The 12,706-nt window shown below is 39.2% G+C and overlaps 1 long non-coding RNA gene across 1 annotated transcript; it reads right to left on the bottom strand.

Annotated features, from left to right (window-relative positions):
• Positions 1-3,130: 3,130 nt before the first annotated feature.
• LOC123739209 (uncharacterized) lies at positions 3,131-11,588 on the bottom strand. The gene is made up of 3 exons (XR_006767634.1): positions 11,429-11,588; positions 3,456-3,564; positions 3,131-3,223 (listed from the first exon to the last, which is right to left on the bottom strand). It is a non-coding gene; the product is annotated as an uncharacterized lncRNA (long non-coding RNA).
• Between the last annotated feature and the right edge of the window lie 1,118 nt (positions 11,589-12,706).

The following is a 12,706-nucleotide window of genomic DNA, read 5'->3' on the forward strand; positions in this document are numbered from 1 at the left end:
ATTTAAAAATAACCTTACTGGGAAATCACACTTTGCAATAATCTGAGCACTGCGCCCAGAAAAATACGCTTTGCGATACAGACGAACGGCCATGTTGGAGAGATCTAAAATCGAAAATACTATGTAAATAATCCATTACCTTTGATTCTCTTCATCAGATGTCACTTCCAGGAATCCCAGGTCCATAACAAATGTAGTTTTGTTCAAAAAAGCTCATCATTTATGTCCAAAAAGCTCCGTGTTGATAGCACATGATCTAAGCCCGCCGGACTTCACTTCATGAACGAGGGGAAAAAATATATTTACGTTCGTTCAAACATGTCAAACGTTGTATAGCATAAATCATTAGTGCCTTTTTTAACCTGTTAGGTCTAGGGGGCAGCATTGACACGGCTGGATAAAAAACATACCCGATTTAATCTGGTTACCACTCCTACTCAGTAACTAGAATATGCATATACTTATTACATATGGATAGAAAACACCCTACATTTTCTAAAACTGTTTGAATGGTGTCTGTGAGTATAACAGAACTCAAATGGCAGGTCAAAACCTGAGAGATTCCTTTACAGGAAGTGGCCTGTCTGACCATTTGTTGAACTTCTTTTCCATCTCTATCATTTACTAAGGATCTCTGCTCTAACGTGACACTTCCCACGTCGTCCATAGGCGCTCAGAGCCCGGGAAAAAACAGAATGTCGTCATTCCAGCCCCAGGCTGAAACACATTATCGCCTTTCTCAAGTGGCCCATCAAGAGACACTAGCTTATGCGCGTGACCCCGACCGCCCCGCCTTTTGGGATTTTTTTCCTCTGTTTGCCGAAAAGGAGATTCCCTGTCGGAATATTATCGCTTTTCTACGAGAAAAATGTCGTAAAAATTGATTTTAAACAGCGATTGACATGCTTCGAAGTACGGTAATGGAATACTTAGAATTTTATTGTCACGAATTGCGCCAAGCGCGTGACACTTCTTTACTATTTCGGATAGTGTCTGGAAGCATACGAACAAAACGCCGCTATTCGGATATAACGATGGATTATTTTGGACCAAACCAACATTTGTTATTGAAGTAGCTGTCCTGGGTGTGTATTCTGACGAAGACAACAAAAGGTAATGACATTTTTATAATAGTAAATATGATTATGGTGAGTGCTAAACTTGCCGGGTGTCTAAATAGCGAGCCCGTGATGCCTGGGCTATGTACTTAGAATATTGCAAAATGTGCTTTCACCAAAAAGCTATTTTAAAATCGGACATATCGAGTGCATAGAGGAGGTCTGTATCTATAATTCTTAAAATAATTGTTATGCTTTTTGTGAACGTTTATCGTGAGTAATTTAGTAAAATGTTAGCGAATTCCCGGAAGTTTGCGGGGGTATGCTAGTTCTGAACGTCACATGCTAATGTAAAAAGCTGGTTTTTGATATAAATATGAACTTGATTGAACAAAACATGCATGTATTGTATAACATAATGTCCTAGGGTTGTCATCTGATGAAGATCATCAAAGGTGAGTGCTGCATTTAGCTGTCTTCTGGGTTTTGGTGACATTATATGCTGGCTTGAAAAATGGGTGTCTGATTATTTCTGGCTTGGTACTCTGCTGACATAATCTAATGTTTTGCTTTCGTTGTAAAGCCTTTTTGAAATCGGACAGTGTGGTTAGATTAACGAGAGTCTTATCTTTAAATGGCTGTAAAATAGTCAAATGTTTGAGAAATTGAAGTAATAGGATTTTTAAGGTTTTGAAAATCGCGCCACAGGATAGCCGTGGCTGTTACGTAGGTGGGACGAATTCGTTCCGCCTAGCCTAGAGAGGTTAACCAGAGCATGAATAATATTCAAGGTGGACGAATGCATTCTCTTTTAAAACGTATTGGAACGAGGGTACCCAACATGACCTCGCGCGCCAGAGTCTAATCGGCCATCACCGTTCCAAGGCTCTTGTTCGGTCAGATCTCACAGTAGAAGACTCAAAACACTTTGTAAAGGCTGGTGACATCTAGTGGAAGCAATAGGAAGTGCCAAAAGATTAATAAGCCCCTGTGTGTTTCAATGGCATAGGCTTAAAGGTAATTCAACACATCAGGTATCCACTTCCTGTCAGAATCTGTCTCAGGGTTTTGCCTGCCAAATGAGTTCTGTTATACTCACAGACACCATTCAAACAGTTTTAGAAACTTTAGGGTGTTTTCTATCCATATATAATAAGTATATGCATATTCTAGTTACTGGGTAGGATTAGTAACCAGATTAAATCGGGTACGTTTTTTTATCCAGCCGTGAAAATACTGCCCCCTAGCCCCAACAGGTTAACCAGCATGGCTACAACAGCATTCTGCGGCAATACGCCATCCCATCTGGTTTGCGCTTGAGATGGTTTGGGATGAGTTGGACTGCAGAGTGAAGGAAAAGCAGCCAACAAGTGTTCAGCATATGTGGGAACTCCTTCAAGACTTTTGGAAAAGCACTCCAGGTGAAGCTAGTTGAGAGAATGCCAAGAGTGTGCAAAGCTGTCATCAAGGCAAAGGGTGGCTACTTTCAAGAATCTAAAATCTAAAATATATTTAGATTTGTTTAACACTTCACTGGGTACTACATGATTCCATATGTGTCATTTTCTTCACTACTATTCTACTATGTAGAAAATAGTAAAAATAAAGAAAAACCCTTGAATGAGTAGGTGTGTCCAAACCTTTGACAATTGCTGTATATCAAAAATGTCCCTAAATGCCATTTTTGAGCTTAAATAATTAAACAAAATGAAGCAAAAATTAACCATAGCACTAAAGTTTCCCTGAAGGACAAGGATTAAGATAGAATAAAATCTTCAAGTTATGTTTTGGGGTCTCATTTTTATTCAAATTCACAATATCTGTGAAAAATATAATTTTGGGAATGTTTACATATTCGTGAAACTTACATTCTTTCAAATAATGAATGTTCAAAGAATTTGAATGATTCAGATTACCATTTTATTTCACATCAATAGGCAAACTGTCAAGTGAAAGAAGGTAAACTTTTGAAAATATTGATTTCAGATATGATATCCAAATGAAAGTTTAACACATCTTATTGTACAAATAAGACGTATGGTCGGTATGTAGGATGCCTTCAACAGATCTTCACTTTTTAGAAATGGGAATGTATGCCATTTGCCTCATTGCTGATGAAAAGATTCACTGCATGGTCATGGATGTCTGTTCCTTTCGTTGTCCTTCTGCAGAACACAATGGCAATGGTAAGACTAGTAAAACAATCAACATGATTCATAACCTTTATGCTAAAAAACAAAGGCCCCTGATGTTTTGAGCACAACACCTATGAAGTAAGACGGGGGAATAATGGGGCGTTAAGAACAATCCATATCAAATATATAAATGTCACCTGTACATTTATAAATTGAGCTCAGTACACATTTTTTCAAACCAAAAACAATTATTGTCATTTACCTTATAGCTCTCTATGCATCTCCAATGTTGAGTTTCCCATGGACTGTTGACCATCCTCAAAATCGGTCACTTGGATTGGAATAGCGATCTCCTGATGATATACTGTCAACTGATGTAATGACAAAAAACATACTGTTAGAATAGCACCAAAAACAGCTAGAAACACTTTATAATAAAGGTCATGAGCAAGCATTAAAAAAAAAATAGTAAGCATGTATTTTGTATTACAATTAGGGCAGCACAATATTGGCAACAAATCGAATTGCAATTTTTGGACCAAATATTGCAATTTTACTTGGGATTATATACTGAACAAAATATTAACGCAACATGCAACAATTCCAAACATTTGACTGAGTTACAGGTCAAATGAGGAAATCAGTCAATTGAAATAGATTCATTAGGCCTTAATACAGATTACATCTAGACGTTCCGCTAGCGGAACACCTGCTCCAATATCCAATGATAGGCGTGGCGCGAATTACAAATTCCTCAAAAATACAAAAACTTCAATTTTTCAAACATATGACTATTTCACAGCATTTTAAAGATAAGACTCTCCTTTATCTAACCACACTGTCCGATTTCAAAAAGGCTTTACAACGAAAGCAAAACATTAGATTATGTCAGCAGAGTACCAAGCCAGAAATAATCAGACACCCATTTTTCAAGCTAGCATATAATGTCACAAAAACCCAGAAGACAGCTAAATGCAGCACTAACCTTTGATGATCTTCATCAGATGACACACCTAGGACATTATGTTATACAATACATGCATGTTTTGTTCAATCAAGTTCATATTTATATCAAAAACCAGCTTTTTACATTAGCATGTGACGTTCAGAACTAGCATACCCCCGCAAACTTCCGGCGAATTCACTAAGAATTTACTAAATTACTCACGATAAACGTTCACAAAAAGCATAACAATTATTTTAAGAATTATAGATACAGAACTCCTCTATGCACTCGATATGTCCGATTTTAAAATAGCTTTTGGTGAAAGCACATTTTGCAATATTCTAAGTACATAGCCCAGGCATCACGGGCTAGCTATTTAGACACCCGGCAAGTTTAGCACTCACCAATATCAGGTTTACTATTATAAAAGTTTGATTACCTTTTGTTGTCTTCGTCAGAATGCACTCCCAGGACTGCTACTTCAATAACAAATGTTGGTTTGGTCCAAAATAATCCATCGTTATATCCGAATAGCGGTGTTTTGTTCGTTGCGTCCCAGACACTATCTGAAATGTTAAATCAGGGGTCGCGCGCATGGCGCAATTCGTGACAAAAAAATTCTAAATATTCCATTACCGTACTTCGAAGCATGTCAACCGCTGTTTAAAATCAATTTTTATGCCATTTTTCTCGTAAAAAGCGATAATATTCCGACCGGGAATCTCCTTTTACCTAAACAGAGGAAAGTAAACAAAGCTTTCGGTCGACGCGGGCACGAGCCTGAGTCTCACAGTACTGTAACCAGCCACTACCCAAACGCGCTACTTTTTTTTCAGCCAGAGCCTGCAAAGCCACGATTCAGCTTTTGCCGCCTTCTGAGACCCTATGGCAGCCGTAGGAAGTGTCACGGGACAGCTAAGATCCTCACTCTTCAATAAACAGAGACAAGAAGAACGACACCTTGTCAGACAGGCCACTTCCTGCCTGAAACCTTGTCAGGTTTTTGCCTGCCAAATGAGTTCTGTTATACTCACAGACACCATTCAAACAGTTTTAGAAACTTTAGGGTGTTTTCTATCCATATGTAATAAGTATATGCATATTCTAGTTACTGGGTAGGAGTGGTAACCAGATTAAATCGGGTACGTTTTTTATCCAGCCGTGAAAATACTGCCCCCTAGCCATAACAGGTTAAAAACATGGGCCTCACAATGGGCCTCTGGATCTCGTCACGGTATTTTTGTGCATTCAAATTGCTATTGACAAAATGTAATTGTGTTCATTGTCTGTAGTTTATGCCTGCCCATACCATAATCGCACCGCCACCATGAGGCACTCTGTTCACAATGAAAATTTGGCAGACATCAGCAAATGGCTCACCCACACGATTCCATACACGTTATCTGCGGTTGTGAGGCCGGTTGGATGTACTGCCAAATTCTCTAAAACAACATTGGAGGCGGTTAATGGTAGAGCAATTAACATTCAATTCTCTAGCAAAAGCTCTGGGGACATTCCTGCAGTCAGCATGCCAATTGCACGCTCCATAAGCTACGGACAACAAACACAATTGGATTTTATCGATAGCAATTTGAATCCACCAAAATACCGTGATGTGATCCTGAGGCCCATTGTGAGGACAATTTTTTATGGTATCTGTGACCAAAACTTGAAATATCTGTGGCATTTTGTTTCCACAGATATAAAACTTCACATTTTAGAGTGGCCTTTATTTGTACCCAGCACAAGGTTAATCTGTGTAATGATCATGCTGTTTAATATATATATTTTTTCAAATATAGGACTATGTCATATCGTTTTATAGATACACCTCTCCTGAATCGAACCACGTTGTCCGATTTCAAAAAGGCTTTACAGCAAAAGCAAAACATTAGATTATGTTAGAGGAGTATATCGTAAAAGTAGCCACATAGCCATTTTCCGACCAACCACATGCATCACAAATAACCAAAAAACAGCTAAATGCAGCACTAACCGTTTACAAACTTCATCAGATGACACTCCTAGGACATCATGTTGCACAATACATGCATTCTTTTGTTCGATAAAGTTCATATTTATATATAAAAACAGCATTTTACATCGGCGTGTAACGTTGACTAACTATTTTCCCTCAAATGCATCCGGTGAAACAGTGCTACAATTTACTAAATTACTATTCGAAAACATTTTTAAAATGTAATATTGTCATTCTAAGATTTATAGATGAATATCTCTTGAAAGCACCTGTAATGCCAGATTTAAAAATAACTTTACTGGGTAATCACACTTTGCGATAAAAAGGGATGCGATACTCAGAAAATAGGCTAGTTATACAGGTCAGCGCCATCTTGGAACAATCGCATATCAAATCTAGTCTTCTATACAATTGTCAATAATCCCTTACCTTTGGTTGTCTTCATCAGAAAGCACTTCCAGAAATCCCAGGTCTACAACAAATGTATTTTCGTTCGAAAAAATGACTCCTTTATGTTCCAATAGCTTGTTCTTGTTAGCGCGTCTGAAGGCTGCTCCAAAACTTCCGTCGTGCGCGGGACAGCTCTTTCGGAAAAATGCATTTTTTTTTCATTTACGTTCGTTCAAACATGTCAAACGTTGTATAACATAAATCTTTAGGGCCTTTTTCAACCAGAGCTCCAATAAGATTCAAGGGGGATGATTGCATTGTCTTTCAAAACGTTTCGAAAGGGGAGGGTAGCCAGGGGCGCCGGCGTCATAATGGTGATGGCCCTCCTCGTGTGACCAATTTCAACAGCGTCTCATTCATTCAGTTTTCACAGTAGGAGACTCAAATCACTTTGTAAAGACTGGGGACATCTAGTGGAAGCAATAGGAAGTGCTCAATGAACCATTGCTCACTGTGTGAATTACAGGCAAAGTGGTGAAGTTGAGTCCGCAATTCAGAATTCCACATCCTGTTACGATCGGTCTCAGGGTTTTGACTGCCATATGAGTTCTGTTATACTCACAGACACCATTCAAACAGTTTTAGAAACTTTAGGGTGTTTTCTATCCACAAGTATTAATTATATGCATATCCTAGCTTCTGAGTTTGAGTAGGAGGCCGTTTAAAATGGGCATGAATTTTTTTCAAAAATCACTGGAGCACCCCCTATCCTAGGCGACCGTCAAGAGGTTAACCTCTTACATCTAGACGTTCCGCTAGCGGAACACCTGCTCCAATATCCAATGATGGGCGTGGCGCGAAATACAAATTCCTCTAAAATCCGAAAACTTCCATTTTTCAAACATATGACTATTTTACAGCATTTTAAAGACAAGACTCTCGTTAATCTAACCACACTGTCCGATTTCAAAAAGGCTTTACAGCGAAAGCAAAACATTAGATTATGTCAGCAGAGTACCCAGCCAAAAATAATCAGACACCCATTTTTCAAGCTAGCATATAATGTCACAAAAACCCAGAAGACAGCTAAATGCAGCACTAACCTTTGATGATCTTCATCAGATGAAACACCTAGGACATTATGTTATACAATACATGCATGTTTTGTTCAATCAAGTTCATATTTATATCAAAAAACAGCTTTTTACATTAGCATGTGACGTTCAGAACTAGCATACCCCCCGCAAACTTCCGGGGAATTTGCTAACAATTTACTAAATTACTCACGATAAATGTTCACAAAAGCATAACAATTATTTTAAGAATTATAGATACAGAACTCCTCTATGCACTCGATATGTCCGATTTTAAAATAGCTTTTTGGTGAAAGCACATTTTGCAATATTCTAAGTACATAGCCCAGCCATCACGGGCTAGCTATTTAGACACCCGGCAAGTTTAGCCTTCACCAAAATCAGATTTACTATAAGAAAAATGTTATTACCTTTCCTGTTCTTCGTCAGAATGCACTCCCAGGACTTCTACTTCAATAACAAATGTTGGTTTGGTCCCAAATAATCCATCGTTATATCCAAATAGCGCCGTTTGTTTGTGCGTTCTAGACACTATCCGAAATGGTAAATCAGGGTCGTGCGCATGACGCATTTCGTGACAAAAAAATTCTAAATATTCCATTACTGTACTTCGAAGCATGTCAACCGCTGTTTAAAATCAATTTTTATGCAATTTATCTCGTAAAAAAGCGATAATATTCCGACCGGGAATCTGCTTTTAGGTAAATAGAGGGAAAAACAGAAATACGGGGGCGGCCACTGCACACGCCTAAGCCCTTTGTCCTCTGATAGACCACTTAGCAAAAGCGCTCGTGTGTTTCAGCCAGGGCTTTGAATTACGTCATTCAGCTTTTTCCCGGGCTCTGAGCGCCCATGGAAGCCGTAGGAAGTGTCACGTAACAGCAGAGATCCTTTGTAATGGATAGAGATGACAAAGAAGGCCAAGAAATGGTCAGACAGGGTACTTCCTGTACAGAATCTTCTCAGGTTTTGGCCTGCCAAATGAGTTCTGTTATACTCACAGACACCATTCAAACAGTTTTAGAAACTTTGGAGTGTTTTCTATCCAAAGCCAATAATTATATGCATATTCTAGTTTCTGGGCAGGAGTAATAATCTGATTAAATCGGGTACGTTTTTTATCCAGCCGTGAAAATACTGCCCCCCTAGCCATAACAGGTTAAACTACTGCAATGCTCTACTTTCCAGCTACCCGGATAAAGTACTAAATAAACTTCAGGCTAGGGCTGATTTCAAGGTTTTATTGCTAACCTACAAAGGATTACATGAGCTTGCTCCTACCTATCTTTCCGATTTGGTCCTGCCGTACATACCTACATGTTTGCTACAGTCACAAGACGCAGGCCTCCTTACTGTCCCTAGAATTTCTAAACAAACAGCTGGAGGCAGGGCTTTCTCCTGTTGAACAACATTTTTATGGAATGGTCTGCCTATCCATGTGAGAGACGCAGACTCGGTCTCGACCTTTAAAGAAAAAAATAAGCAAACACGTTTGGTGTTCACCTAAAGGCATGTGGGAGACTCCAAAAACATATGAAAGAAGGTACTCTGGTCAGATGAGACTCAAATGTAGCTTTTTCTCCATCAAGGAAAATGCTATGTCTGGCGCAAACCTAACATCTCTCATCACCCCAAGAAAACCCCATGCTGTGGGGATGCTTTTCATCGGCAGGGACAGGGAAACTGGTCAGAATTGAAGGAATGATGGATGGCGCTAAATTCAGGGAAATTCTTGAGGGAACCCTGTTTCAGTCTTCAAGAAATTTGAAACTGCGAGGGAGGCTCACCTTCCAGCAATACAATGACCCTAAGCGTACTGCTAAAGCAACACTCAAGTAGTTTAAGGGTAAACATTTAACCTTTCTAGCGCAGGCGTTCAGCTAGCGACCCACCTCGACAACATCCGGTGAAATTGCAGAGCGCCAAATTTAAAATACAGAAATAGTCATAATAAACATTCATAAAAAATACAAGTGTTATACATCGGCTTAAAGATTAACTTCTTGTTAATCCAGCCGCTTTGTCAGATTTCAAAAAGGCTTTATGGCGAAAGCATACCATGCGATTATCTGAGGACAACGCCCCGCTTACAAAAGCATACAAACATTTTACAACCAAGTAAAGGAATCACAAAAGTCAGAAATAGCCATAAAATGCATCACTTACCTTTGAAGATCGTCATATGGTTGCAGTCACAAAAGTCCCAGCTACACAATAAATGTTTGTTTTGTTCATTAAAGTCCCTCTTTATATCCCAAAACCTCTGTTTTGTTGGCGTGTTTTGTTCAGTAATCCACTGGCTCAAAGGCGGTCAAAACATGCAGACGAATACATCCTAATAGTACCGGTAAAGTTCGTAGAAACATGTCAAACGATGTTTATAATTAATCCTCAGGTTGTCAATTGTCTAAATAATTGATTATATTTCAACCGGACAATAGCATATTCAATAGAAAGGAAAAACAACGAAGGGCCAGCTCTGCATTCTTCCTCAGTCCACTGACAGAAAGGTCTCATTCTACTTCATTTTTTAGATAACAAGCCTGAAACAATGTCTAAAGACTGTTGACATCTAGTGGAAGCCATAGGAACTGCAATCTGGGTCCTAACCCATTAGATACTCTATAGGCATTCAATTGAAAATACCCACGTCAAAGAAATCCCACTTCCTGGATGGATTTTCCTCAGGTTTTCGCCTGCCATATCAGTTCTGTTATACTCACAGACATTATTTTAACAGTTTTGGAAACTTTAGAGTGTTTTCTATCCAAATATAATCAAATTATATGCATATCCTAGCTTCTGGGCCTGAGTAACAGTCAGTTTACTTTGGGCACGCTTCTCATCCAGATGTCGAAATACTGCCCCCAAGCCTTAAGAATTTTTAAATGTCTTGGAATGGCCTAGTCAAAGCCCAGACCTCAATCCAATTGAGAATCTGTGGTATGACTTAAAGATTGCTGTACACCAGTGCAACCCATCCAACTTGAAGGAGCTGGAGCAGTTTTGCCTAGAAGAATGGGCAGAAATCCCAGTGGCTAGATGTGCCAAGCTGATAGAGACATACCCCAAGAGACTTGCAGTTGTAATTGCTGCAAAAGGTGGGTCTACAAAGTATTGACTTTGGGGGTGAATAGTTATGCACGCTCAAGTTTTCTTAAAAAAAATCTTATTTCTTGTTTGTTTCACAATAAAAAATATTTAGCATCTTCAAAGTGGTAAGCATGTTGTGTAAATCAAATGATACAATCCCCCAAAAATCTATTTTAATTCTAGGTTGTAAGGCAACAAAATAGGAAAACTGCCAAGGGGGTGAATACTTTCGCAAGCCACTGTAATAATATAAAAAACATGTGGATTTTATATTAAGAAGCAAAGTGGTAAGCTTGTTTGGAAAAATCTGTTGACTGTATGCTGTTGTTTGGTCCATGCATGCAGAGTGAATCTCGAGCACGAGGAACTATCTGCTTGAGTGACTGTGTGGGGTTTGGTGTGTGGGATTGGGATTGGGAAGCGGCCAAAAGACGAGCAATAAATCAAAAGAAAAAAGAATTGTTACAGAAGGGGCGTTTTAAAATATCGCAGCCTCTTCCTATATGGATATTGAGCATGTAACAATTGTATTAATTGTGCAGCCCTTATTACAATGAATAACAATTACAATTACAATTAAATGTTTAACATTTATAACAATTCATAAAGAATTTATAAACGTATAATGGCTTATAGAAAAACATAACATTTTATAAAGTGAGTCTTAGAAATGATTACTATGGATAAAAAACAGATTTATAACCAATGTATTAATAGCTTAGTGTGTTACCCACATCAGGGAGCTTGATCTTCATAGCAATGCTGCCTGCTGTTGCTGCAACAACTGATGCAGAAACTTCATGTTTGGCATTTGTGTCATGTTTCTGGTAAAACCCCAAAAGGAATGCCATGCCTGGAATGTACTTCTCAATACTAAAGGAGAAAGAGATAATGTAGTTATTTTAGTTATTTAACTTTTATTTAAGCAGGGGGAAATCCCATTGAGACCAATGTATATTTTACAAGGGAGACCTGCATTACAAAAGCAGCAAGTAGTTAGTGACACGATACATCAATCAAGGCGGGAGCACAGCAAACACAAAAATACAAAAACACAAAACAAAAAAACATGCACATTACTCTGAACTGCCCAAAAGGGCACTAATGCATCAAAGTGTAGGGTATTTTAAAATCTGTTCCATGTGTGGTGTGTAAAAACAATCTAAATCTGTAGTAACAGAAGGAATTTGAAGAGTTCCCATACCCGCTCACAGCAATGGCTATCTCGTACTTCTGTAAATTAGCAATGACATAAGGTAACACGGGAGTTTTTGCATAAGAGTTTTATAAATTAACAGGATGCCATGTTCAGATCTACGCATTGCCAATAATGGCCAGCTCACTTTCTGACCCGGAGAATGGCGCAGCATTGCATAGCAGATGTTTTATGGTCTCTTGACCAACTAACTTTTGTATATAATGTTTCCGCCATCGTTTCCTATGACCGGAAAGAGGTTCTGGACATCAGAACAGCGATCACTAACCTCGATTTAGATGAAGATTTCTACTTCAACAAGTCAGAGAAGCTGGACATACTGCTCACCCCGGACCAGGCCCTAATCCCAGAACATGGGAGGGGACTGAGCTCCCGTGTTGAGGGTCAGTGTGGCTGATGTTTTGTTGCCTAGCCTCACCACCTGGGAGCGACCCGTCAGGAAATCCAGGATCCAGTTACAGAGGGAGGTGTTCAGTCCCAGGGACCTTAGCTTAGTGTTGAGGTTGGAGGACACAATGGTGTTGGACGCTGATCTGTAGTCAATGAAGAGCATTCTCACGTAGGTGTTCCTTTTGTCTAAGTGGGAAAGGGCAGTATGAAGTGCAATAGAAATTGCATCATCTGTGGATCTGTTGGGGCGGTATGCGATATGGAGTGGGTCCAGGGTGTCTGGGATGATGTGTTGATGTGAGCCATGACAGAGCATTTCAGGGCAACAGATGTGAATGGCATGGGGCGATATTCATTTAGACAGGTTACCTTGGTGTTCCTGGGCATAGGGACTATGGTGGTCTGT

This window comes from Salmo salar, unplaced genomic scaffold, assembly GCF_905237065.1.
Source record: "Salmo salar unplaced genomic scaffold, Ssal_v3.1, whole genome shotgun sequence".
NCBI lineage: Eukaryota > Metazoa > Chordata > Actinopteri > Salmoniformes > Salmonidae > Salmo > Salmo salar.